The sequence below is a fragment of the Triticum dicoccoides genome, chromosome 2B (assembly GCF_002162155.2).
Source record: "Triticum dicoccoides isolate Atlit2015 ecotype Zavitan chromosome 2B, WEW_v2.0, whole genome shotgun sequence".
NCBI classification, from domain to species: domain Eukaryota; kingdom Viridiplantae; phylum Streptophyta; class Magnoliopsida; order Poales; family Poaceae; genus Triticum; species Triticum dicoccoides.
Window position 1 is genome coordinate 673,860,959 of NC_041383.1, and position 9,333 is coordinate 673,870,291.

Here is a 9,333-nt window from a genome sequence, read left to right on the forward strand (position 1 = left end):
CATTCATATATACACCATCTATAGGTCTCTCTCGCACACTATGTATGATACTCTAACTAGTCCAAGCTAGATATCTTGGGTGCACTCATCGTACGCACACAAATTCCTTGGCTCTTTGCCCGTAACTCTCTCAAGCACCACTATGTCGTCTCGGAGCTCTTCCCCCCCTCTCTCAAACTCTCCATCCACCTAGGTCACACATACACATGCATATCTCACTCGCACTCGATAGGCCCATCTAAAACTCTATCTCTCTCCCTCGTTCTCTCTCCATCTCACACACACACACACACACAATCTCATGCCCAGCTAGCCAAGTATGATGGTCTCTCACTCAATTGTAGGCACACGCAGTCCCCCTTATGTATATGACTAGCTAATCTTAGTCTCCATCACAAACATGTGCATGGTCTATCTCGATTTCTCTCGGGGAATCTTTCTATCGCGCACGCACTCCCTCGATCTCCCACCCATATAGTCCCCTCACGATCTCGAGGGGATCTCTCTATCACAAACACACCCTCTCTCCCTCCCCATGCGTCCATGCCATCCATGTGTCTCTCTCGACCTTTTTCCCTTGTTGGCCAGACCTCTATTGGACATGTGCTACAGGGGTGTCTCTCCCCGTTGCAAACAATCTCACACTAGCTATCTTCGTGTATGTCCTCGCCTTGCTTTTCCATCTCGGAGATGCATGCGTGATAGGTTCGCATAAGAAACGAAAAAACACACACTCTCTCTAATTTATCGTTTGTTGTCACTTTCTCTTTCACACACATACTCTTTTTGCACACTTACTCATTCTCCTTCACACGCACTTGATCTGTCTCGACTGAGGCACTCTCCTCTATCCATAGCATATAGATTTATTGAAAAGTCAAACATCACAAAGTTTGACCATGTACATGGAGAAAAACAATTACATCTAGTACGACAAACATATACCATTAGATTCACCATGAGATGTAGTTTTGTATGATGTATATTTGGTATTGTAGATATAAATAACATTTGCGTAAACCTGGTCAAAGTTTCCAAAGTTTGACTTCTAAAAAATTTACATGCACTGCATTATCGAGCGGATGGAATATCTCTTTCCCCCTCTCAGCTATCTAACGCACCACTCAGCCTTATCGGGGCTCCTCAATCTCTCTCAAACTTTATTGGTCAGTTTGGTTCGTGACCTGACCCTCATGCCTTGATGGCCGGTACTACCTGGTGTGGACGTGAGATGTAAAATATTTCTGCTTGGCCAGGCTTGTGTGGTACTGAAGCATTTGGTTCATGCCTGGGCCATGCAAAGCATCAACGTCCCATTAATCAATCCATGAATCAATTATTTAATGCTAATATCCATCCCTCTTGCTGTTAGCCTCGTGGCCGCACGACCAGGCGTTAGAAATCGGTCACTTGGGCTAGGCTACTTGTAGTGTCTGGAGTTCAGCCAGGCTAATTAAAGTGCAAGGGAACCCAGCCCAGGCGGGCTTTCTTTTTCACAGGGTAGCAACCAAACAAGCCTGCATGAAATCCAGCCACAACCCCAGGCCACACAAAAGATGCTCACGACACATTCCAAACTGGCCTTATATCTCCCTGGTTCACACATACACATGTCTCGCTCGCGCTATACATATAGACCCATCCAACACTCTTCGCCCTTGTTCTCTCTCCATGTGACACGCACCCCCCTAAGTACCATAATCCCTCACTCCATCATAGGCTCTGTTTGGATCCATGGGTTAGAGTTAGTTTGGGTTAGTTTGGAGTCAACTAACCCAAAAAGATCCAAACAGGAGGGTTAGTTTAGGTTAGATGCATCTAACCCATCCAAGAGGTGCTTATTTGGGTTAGTTCTTCTTGGGACCACTAATAAACACTTTTTCTCTCGCTCTCCCCGTAGCAGATCCCTCCCCACTTCCTCGAAGCTTCTCGTCCTCTCCCTCCCTCCCTCTCGCACCGCCCATGAAGGTGCCTCGCCGTATCCGCGCTCCATCTAACCCTGCCATCCAAACACCTCTTTACTTAGAGTTAGTTCAGGATTAGTTTAGGGTATGAATCTAACTCTAACCTCTAACTGAGTTAGAGTATCCAAACAGGGCCATAGGCGCAAGCACTCCCCCCTTCCTAAGTATGATTATCTCTTACTAGCCATCAGGAACACACATATTGTCTCCTTCCATCCATACGTCTATCTCGATATCTCTCGGGGCATCTTCTATCGCGCACATACCTTGTCACTCGATCTCCCACCCATGTAGTCCCATCACGATCAACATGGGATCTCTCTATGATAAACATATACTCTCTCCTCCCCATGTCTGCATTTTCTCCGTACGTCTCTCTCGACCTCTCTCCCTTGTTTGTTAGACCCCTCTTGGCCACGTGCTAGGGGTCTTCCTCTCTCAGTTCCAAACAACCACAAACTATCTCCTCACCTTGCCTCTGTTGTCGAAGATGCATGTGTGATATGTTTGCATAAGACACGCACGCTTTTTCTCTACTTTTATCGTGTGTTGTCCATGTCTCTTTCACACACGCACACACACTTTTTTCACTCTCTCTCTCTCTCTCTCTCTCTTTAGGGACTCTGTCACGTCCATAAGCATATGGATGTTTTTAAAAGTCAAACCTCAGAAAAGTTTGACCAGGTATATGTGGATAAAAACATTTACATATGGAACGATCATTAGATTCATCACAACATGTACTTACTTCATACTATCATTTATCTTTGGTATTGTAGATATAAGTAATTTCTTTATAAACTTGGTCAAAGTTTCAAAAGTTTGACTTAAAAAAATGTTGTAACTACATTATCGAACGGAGGGAGTAGCTCTTTCTCTCTCTCTCTCTGCTATCTCTCATGGGCCTCCCCTCTCACTCGAACTCTCTATACTGATGGATTATACGCTCACTGTGTCAGCATATAGCTCCGTATATTGTTTAGTTGACAGGTCAACCAATCCACATGCTGCGTTGTCAGCTCATGTTCCGTATCTTGGTGTGCTGGCCCATGTGGTAGTGGGTGAAAATAAGTAAACTAGAGGCCCATCTGACACGCGGTGAAGTAAACAAAGTTGAAACCACTCGGGGTAGCACCCCGCAGGCTAGTAAATTGAGGGCGCACTAAGGAGAAACTTCTTGCACGCGAAGGACGCACTCGCGCACAATTCACCACTGCGCGGCGGCATGCACAGAAGGACGCACTCACGCACACCCAGCAAACAACACACACCAGCACACGTGTACACCGGCGTCGCCGCCGGTTGAGATGGACGGCGAGGCAGCCAATAAGCGGAGGCGGCTCGAGCCAAAACCGCATCCGGCGAGCCTGGACTTCATCAGCAGCCTCCCCGACGACATGCTGCTCGTCATCATCGCCTCCTCCCCACCAAATATGTCGTGCGGACCGCCCTGCTCTCCCGGTGGTGGCGCCCCCTCTAGCGCTGCATCCCCCTCAACCTCACCGTCGACAGCTGCCTCTGCGACGGGGATTGCACACGCATGGCCGCAGTCTCCAAGATCCTTTCATCGCACCCTAGGCCAGCCAGACGCCTTGACATCCGCATGTTCAGTACCAACTGCAAGGTCCAACCCAAGTTCGTTGAGTGGTTCTTATCTCCCGCCCTAGATCAGCTCGAGGAGCTCAACTTGGAAGCTGGACGATTTCGCTCTCTGCCGCTGTTCGTGCTCCGCCTCACGCCAACGCTGCGCCGCGCCAGCTTCAGCTTCGGCTATCTTCCCCAGATTAATGCCGCGCCCGCCCTTCTTCTCCCTCAACTCAAGCAGCTCGACCTCTTCGATGTTGTCATCTCGAAGAAGGCTATGGAGCACCTGCTCCGCAGCTATACTGCGCTCGAGTACCTTCGTCTTGAGCAGATCCACGGGTTCATTAGCCTCCACATTGCCTCGACAAATCTCCGATGGATTTATGTGTCTTGCTGGCCCCGCAACAAGACATCAATTGGGAAGAGATCATTCCAGTTGTTCCACGTTATGGTCATTGAGAATGCGCCTTTCCTTGAGAGATTGCTTGTATCGGATCTAGAAGGTTCAACAAAAAGCAGGGTCATTGACGCGCGGAAATTGACAGCGTTGGTGTACTCGTCTGCCAAATTCTCCGAACTCATTATTTGATCCGTAATCGTTCAGGTACAACACTCATCTTCTTCTCCATCTTCTTGAAATTTACATTTTTAAATTTCTTGTTGATGTATTTACGACCGTCTTCCAGAAAAGGATTCCCACAAGCTTGACTCAGTCCATGCGCACAATGAAGATCTTAGCACTAAAATCTATCGGCCCCAATCTGGATCAAGTTGTTGGATTCCTTACATGCTTTCCGTGCACGGAGAAGCTACTCATCGAGGTGAGACTTCTTTCCTATAAGTAAACGGTAATCACAACGTAGCTCAATTTTTTCGTAATTTTCCCAAATTACGACGACAAGTGTAGTGTTCAAAACTGCATCTACGCACTGCACCAAAAGACATGTTTTTAGTATTTTTTTTCAAGTGATCACCTACATCGTTTATATGCTATACTACTACTATAGTAGCCTAGGCTAGTCATAGTGGAAAGTAACTTAGACTACTCCAGTAACTCTATGGTACCCTAAGAGCAAGTACTACCTCCATCCTGGTTTACTCTTCCAATTTTGTAGTATCAAAATTTGACCATAGATTTAAGTGACAAAATGTTAATGCATGTCACTAAGAACTATATCGTTGGATTCGTATTTGAACATAATTTCAAATGGTGTAATTTTTAGTGACATGCATTGGCATTTTCTTAGGTAAATCTATGGTCAAAATTTTATACTAAATACGAGGTAGTATTCCCTCCGTCCCAAAATTCTTGTCTTATATTTGTTTAGATACGGATGTATTTAACACTAAAATGTAACTAGATACATCCGTATTTAGACAAATTTAAGACAAGAATTTTGGTGTGCTGGCCCATGTGGTAGTGGGTGAAAATAAGTAAACTAGAGGCCCATCTGACACGCGGTGAAGTAAACAAAGTTGAAACCACTCGGGGTAGCACCCCGCAGGCTAGTAAATTGAGGGCGCACTAAGGACAAACTTCTTGCACGTGAAGGACGCACTCGCGCACAATTCACCACTGCGCGGCAGCATGCACAGAAGGACGCACTCGCGCACACCTAGCAAACAACACACACCAGCACACGTGTACACCAGCGTCGCCGCCGGTTGAGATGGACGGCGAGGCAGCCAATAAGCGGAGGCGGCTCGAGCCAAAACCGCATCCGGCGAGCCTGGACTTCATCAGCAGCCTCCCCGATGACATGCTGCTCGTCATCATCGGCCTCCTCCCCACCAAATATGTCGTGCGGACCGCCCTGCTCTCCCGGCGGTGGCGCCCCCTCTAGTGCTGCATCCCCCTCAACCTCACCGTCGACAGCTGCCTCTGCGACGGGGATTGCAAACGCATGGCCGCAGTCTCCAAGATCTTTTCATCGCACAAATTTAAGACAAGAATTTTGTTACGGAGGGAGTACAAAAGTGGGCTATGTAGGCCAAAACATGTGCCAAATTCACTTGTGATGCATTTGGCATCGATGCCCCTCCATTGCTCACCTGGTGCTCCAATTTGGATCACCTACTTTGCTCTGGTGCCAAATTAACTCACCCAATGAAAAAACACTGCGTGGGAGAGAGAGAGGACTGAGGCAATAAAAAACACTTGTTTGGGAGAGTGAGAGGCTGGTGTAGTTGGTTTGATTGATTTGTTTATACATGTGGGTCTGTGTGCACATTGGTGTCAACTCTCTCACATCGCGAGAGCGGTGCCAAAATCTTTTGATTTTACATCGATGCGTATTATGTGGCATACTTTTGCGAAATATGGCATCAGACACATAGTGGAAGGCAACAAATGCCCAAGCACTTCACGTGCTCCTAGTTAAATGAGAGGAAACAGAAAGAGAGAGAGAGAGAGAGAGAGAGAGAGAGAGAGAGAGAGAGAGAAAATATCACTAGCCAACCAACCCTATCATATGAGCGAATGATATTGGTACCTCTTGATGACACGACAATCTTATGCAGCCAGTTGCTCTAATATGTTCTCTTCTTTTGCAGATAAAAAAAGACCCGAAAGTGAAAAATGTGCTGCACTATAACAATCTCATCGAATGCCTTGATCTCCATCTTACAGAAATTGATTTGATCGACTACCGAGGCAGCACATCTGAGATTAAATTGTCCAGGTTCTTTGTTCTGGAGGCAAGTGTGTTCAAGGTAATGAGGTTTGGCGTTCTCTGGCGGAACAATGAATGGCGTGCTGATCACCGCAAGCGTCTAAGCCTAAATGACAAAGTCTCCGCAGAAGCTGAATTTGTTTTTGAAACATCAAGTGGCCAGAGACTCGAAAACTTATTTGCCCATTAGTAACTTGTCCGGGTGGTGGATTTTAGTTTGTATGATAATGCTGCATCCACCTAAAGTAACGAAAGTTCTTACGTAAACTTCCTAGTAATCCCCTCTTCCTAGGTGCAGCATTACTCCTAACATTTGTAATATCAGTTTAAAACTGGAAATATTGCCGTGTCCTATTCCCGCGTTTTCAAAATCATGCGAATCAAACAGGTCCTGAGTTGGTGATGATGTTGTGCCTCCCATCTTTCACCAATAGCCATCGGATCTAGATCTGACACATACAAACCAAGCTTCTCCACTTTTGCAAAAAGATGCCCATACTTGTTCCCTATTTACAAACAACTCCTTGTCTCTCACAATCAGCCTTATCTCCTCCCCACCACATCTAGAAGGCGGTGGAAAAATCTGGCGCGATGGCCGCTGCCGGAGCCGTCCACCCCCAATCTTGGTGTTCCGTGCAATGCACGGGCATCTACGCACGGGAAATTATGTCGAACAGGGCCAGTTGTAAGCAGGCTAGCTCTACAGCCATGATGATAGTGACTGCAGACGGTGAGGCTGACTATGGTATGCCGAACACGGCGCCTATACTCAGGTGTCATCTCCGGTGTAGGGTCTTGTCACTTCACTGTGAGGAGCAGCACGTAATAATTTGACCAACGGGTAGTACAGTGCTAGTACTAGTAGCACCACCATCTGGATTTTGGAGTACTACCACGTCCATATGGATTTTAGTATTTGGTAAAGCAATATCTAGTAGTAATGCATGTCACAAAAAATGTACTACTCCCTCTGTAAATAAATACATGGTGTTTTATTCCTATCGGCGAGAGAACTTAATGTTTTTTTGCTAACTACTAATAGGATCACATGCAATGAACTAAACACTGCATGTCATGTTTGGTAGTCTCAAGTCATTAAAAGCATGCACGGCCCACATCTCTCATTGGTTGATATGTCACGAAATAAGAAACAAGGAGGGAGTTAATGCACCGTGCCTAAGTGTTTTGGGATTATTTGGTTTTCGTAATGTGACTTACACAACATTTTTGTTTACATGCATTAACATTTTATTAGTTAAATCAAAGGTCGAAACTTGGCGCAAAATGGAAAGGGTACCAATAAACCAGTAAACATCAAACTTCTCTCGTTTGGCCCCAACTAGAGGTCCGGTGAGATGACTATACTGCACCGGCACGGAGGGGGACGTAGCTTCATTGACTTACGGCAACTGCCTTTGGGTGAATGACATGTGGGCCCAGGGGGTGGCTGGTCCACCTATCATACAGCCAAAGGCAGGTGCAGTAGAGGGCCGAGGAGTAATACGAAATCCTACGCACCTACGCACGCTAACCAAGGGCAAGAGTGATCACTCGAATCGCAAGATGAGTTGACCCATGGAGGCGATGCTCGCAAGCATCAACCGGTTGTGCCAGATGGTCCATGACGCCGGCCTGCGGCCCGGCAACAAGGAACGTCTCCAGGTAGTATTGCTTGAGGCCGCCAGGGCAAGGGGCCGCTTGGACGACAGCTTCGTCTCCTTGTTCGACAAGGTCCTCGTCGGTTTCGTCGACAAGTTCACCGTTGTCAAGAAGCTCGCAGACGACTTTGACGTAAGCCTCCAGCCGACGCGCCTAGGCTCTGCGATGCCCGCCACCCTCAACGGCCACTATGGTGACAACCTCTTCGACACACTGGTGGCCGTGCAACTGCCCGCCGTCGCGTCAGAGAATGTCCACCTCGAGGTCGCGCTCGCCGCGCAGCGCCTGGTGTAGCAAGACACCATCGACATAATCACCCACGTCTACGCGCAAATCGTCCACAAGGACTACTACATGCAAGAGGAGGACGATAGGATGCTGGCCTTCTTGGACGGCAGGGTAACCTTGGATGACACTGTTTAGAAGCACGTTGAGCTTGCCGCCAACGCCGCTGCTCCTCACACGTCGGTTGGTGACCCGGCGCACTAGGGCGTGAGGATGTCGTTGATGGATCCGTATGTATTTTTATCTTTCTGTCAAATCCATGTAGTAGTATATGATACTACTGTAATTATCTTACCTTTCGCATCAACTTCATAATTTTTGTATGTACTCCATGCATTAATGGCGCCAAAACCAAACTTCTCATTACTCTAGGCAAAATCATTATTTTCTATCTATCGATCGCGCCATGGAGAAGAACCAAATTTTACAAGTTACGAGTTCAAAAGGAAAAGCCTGCCGTGTTCACGTCACACCCCCCCACGGTTGGTCCGGCACGCCGCTCAAGAGGGAATGCGTGCGGTGTTGCATTTTCACTTACAAGTGGGACCGCAGTTGAGCAAACCGACTATCGGCAAACACCCACCCCGCCCACCATGCGATGGCTGAGAAAACAGGAGGGAGAAGAGATGGCTGTAGCATGGACTCCAAGAAAATTGGTGTCATATGGGACTCGTGTAGGTGGCGCGTGCCGTACTGCTAGACGTGAATGCTAGTTATGGCCCATGCCAGCCCACTATATCGAGCCTATATCGAGGTACGTAGAACAAATTTCCTGCAGTCCATGCTCAGCCCTCCTCTATCTCTCTTCTCAGCCAGCCAGCGGACGTGCGAAGCCCATCGTCTGTTCGCTCTCATGCGGCCCCACATGTCAGTGAAAATGCAAGAGGACCCACTGAACCTGCACATCTTTCACCTCGACGTGCTGGTGATGAAAAACAAATCCAAGAAAGATCTTCGATGGCCGCTTTTGGAGTTACTCAAGAGTAGTAAGATTCTATTTACAGTTTAACCCAAGATGCACATCTCGTGGCTTCAACTACCACTCTATTTTCTTTCATGACACGACCTGGATGCTGGATGTCGCACGTGTCGGCAAAAGGAGGAAGAACCCGACCAAATCTTCGGTTGTGCTCTCGATTAGACTAGTTGTGCTAACTTAAAAAACTTAT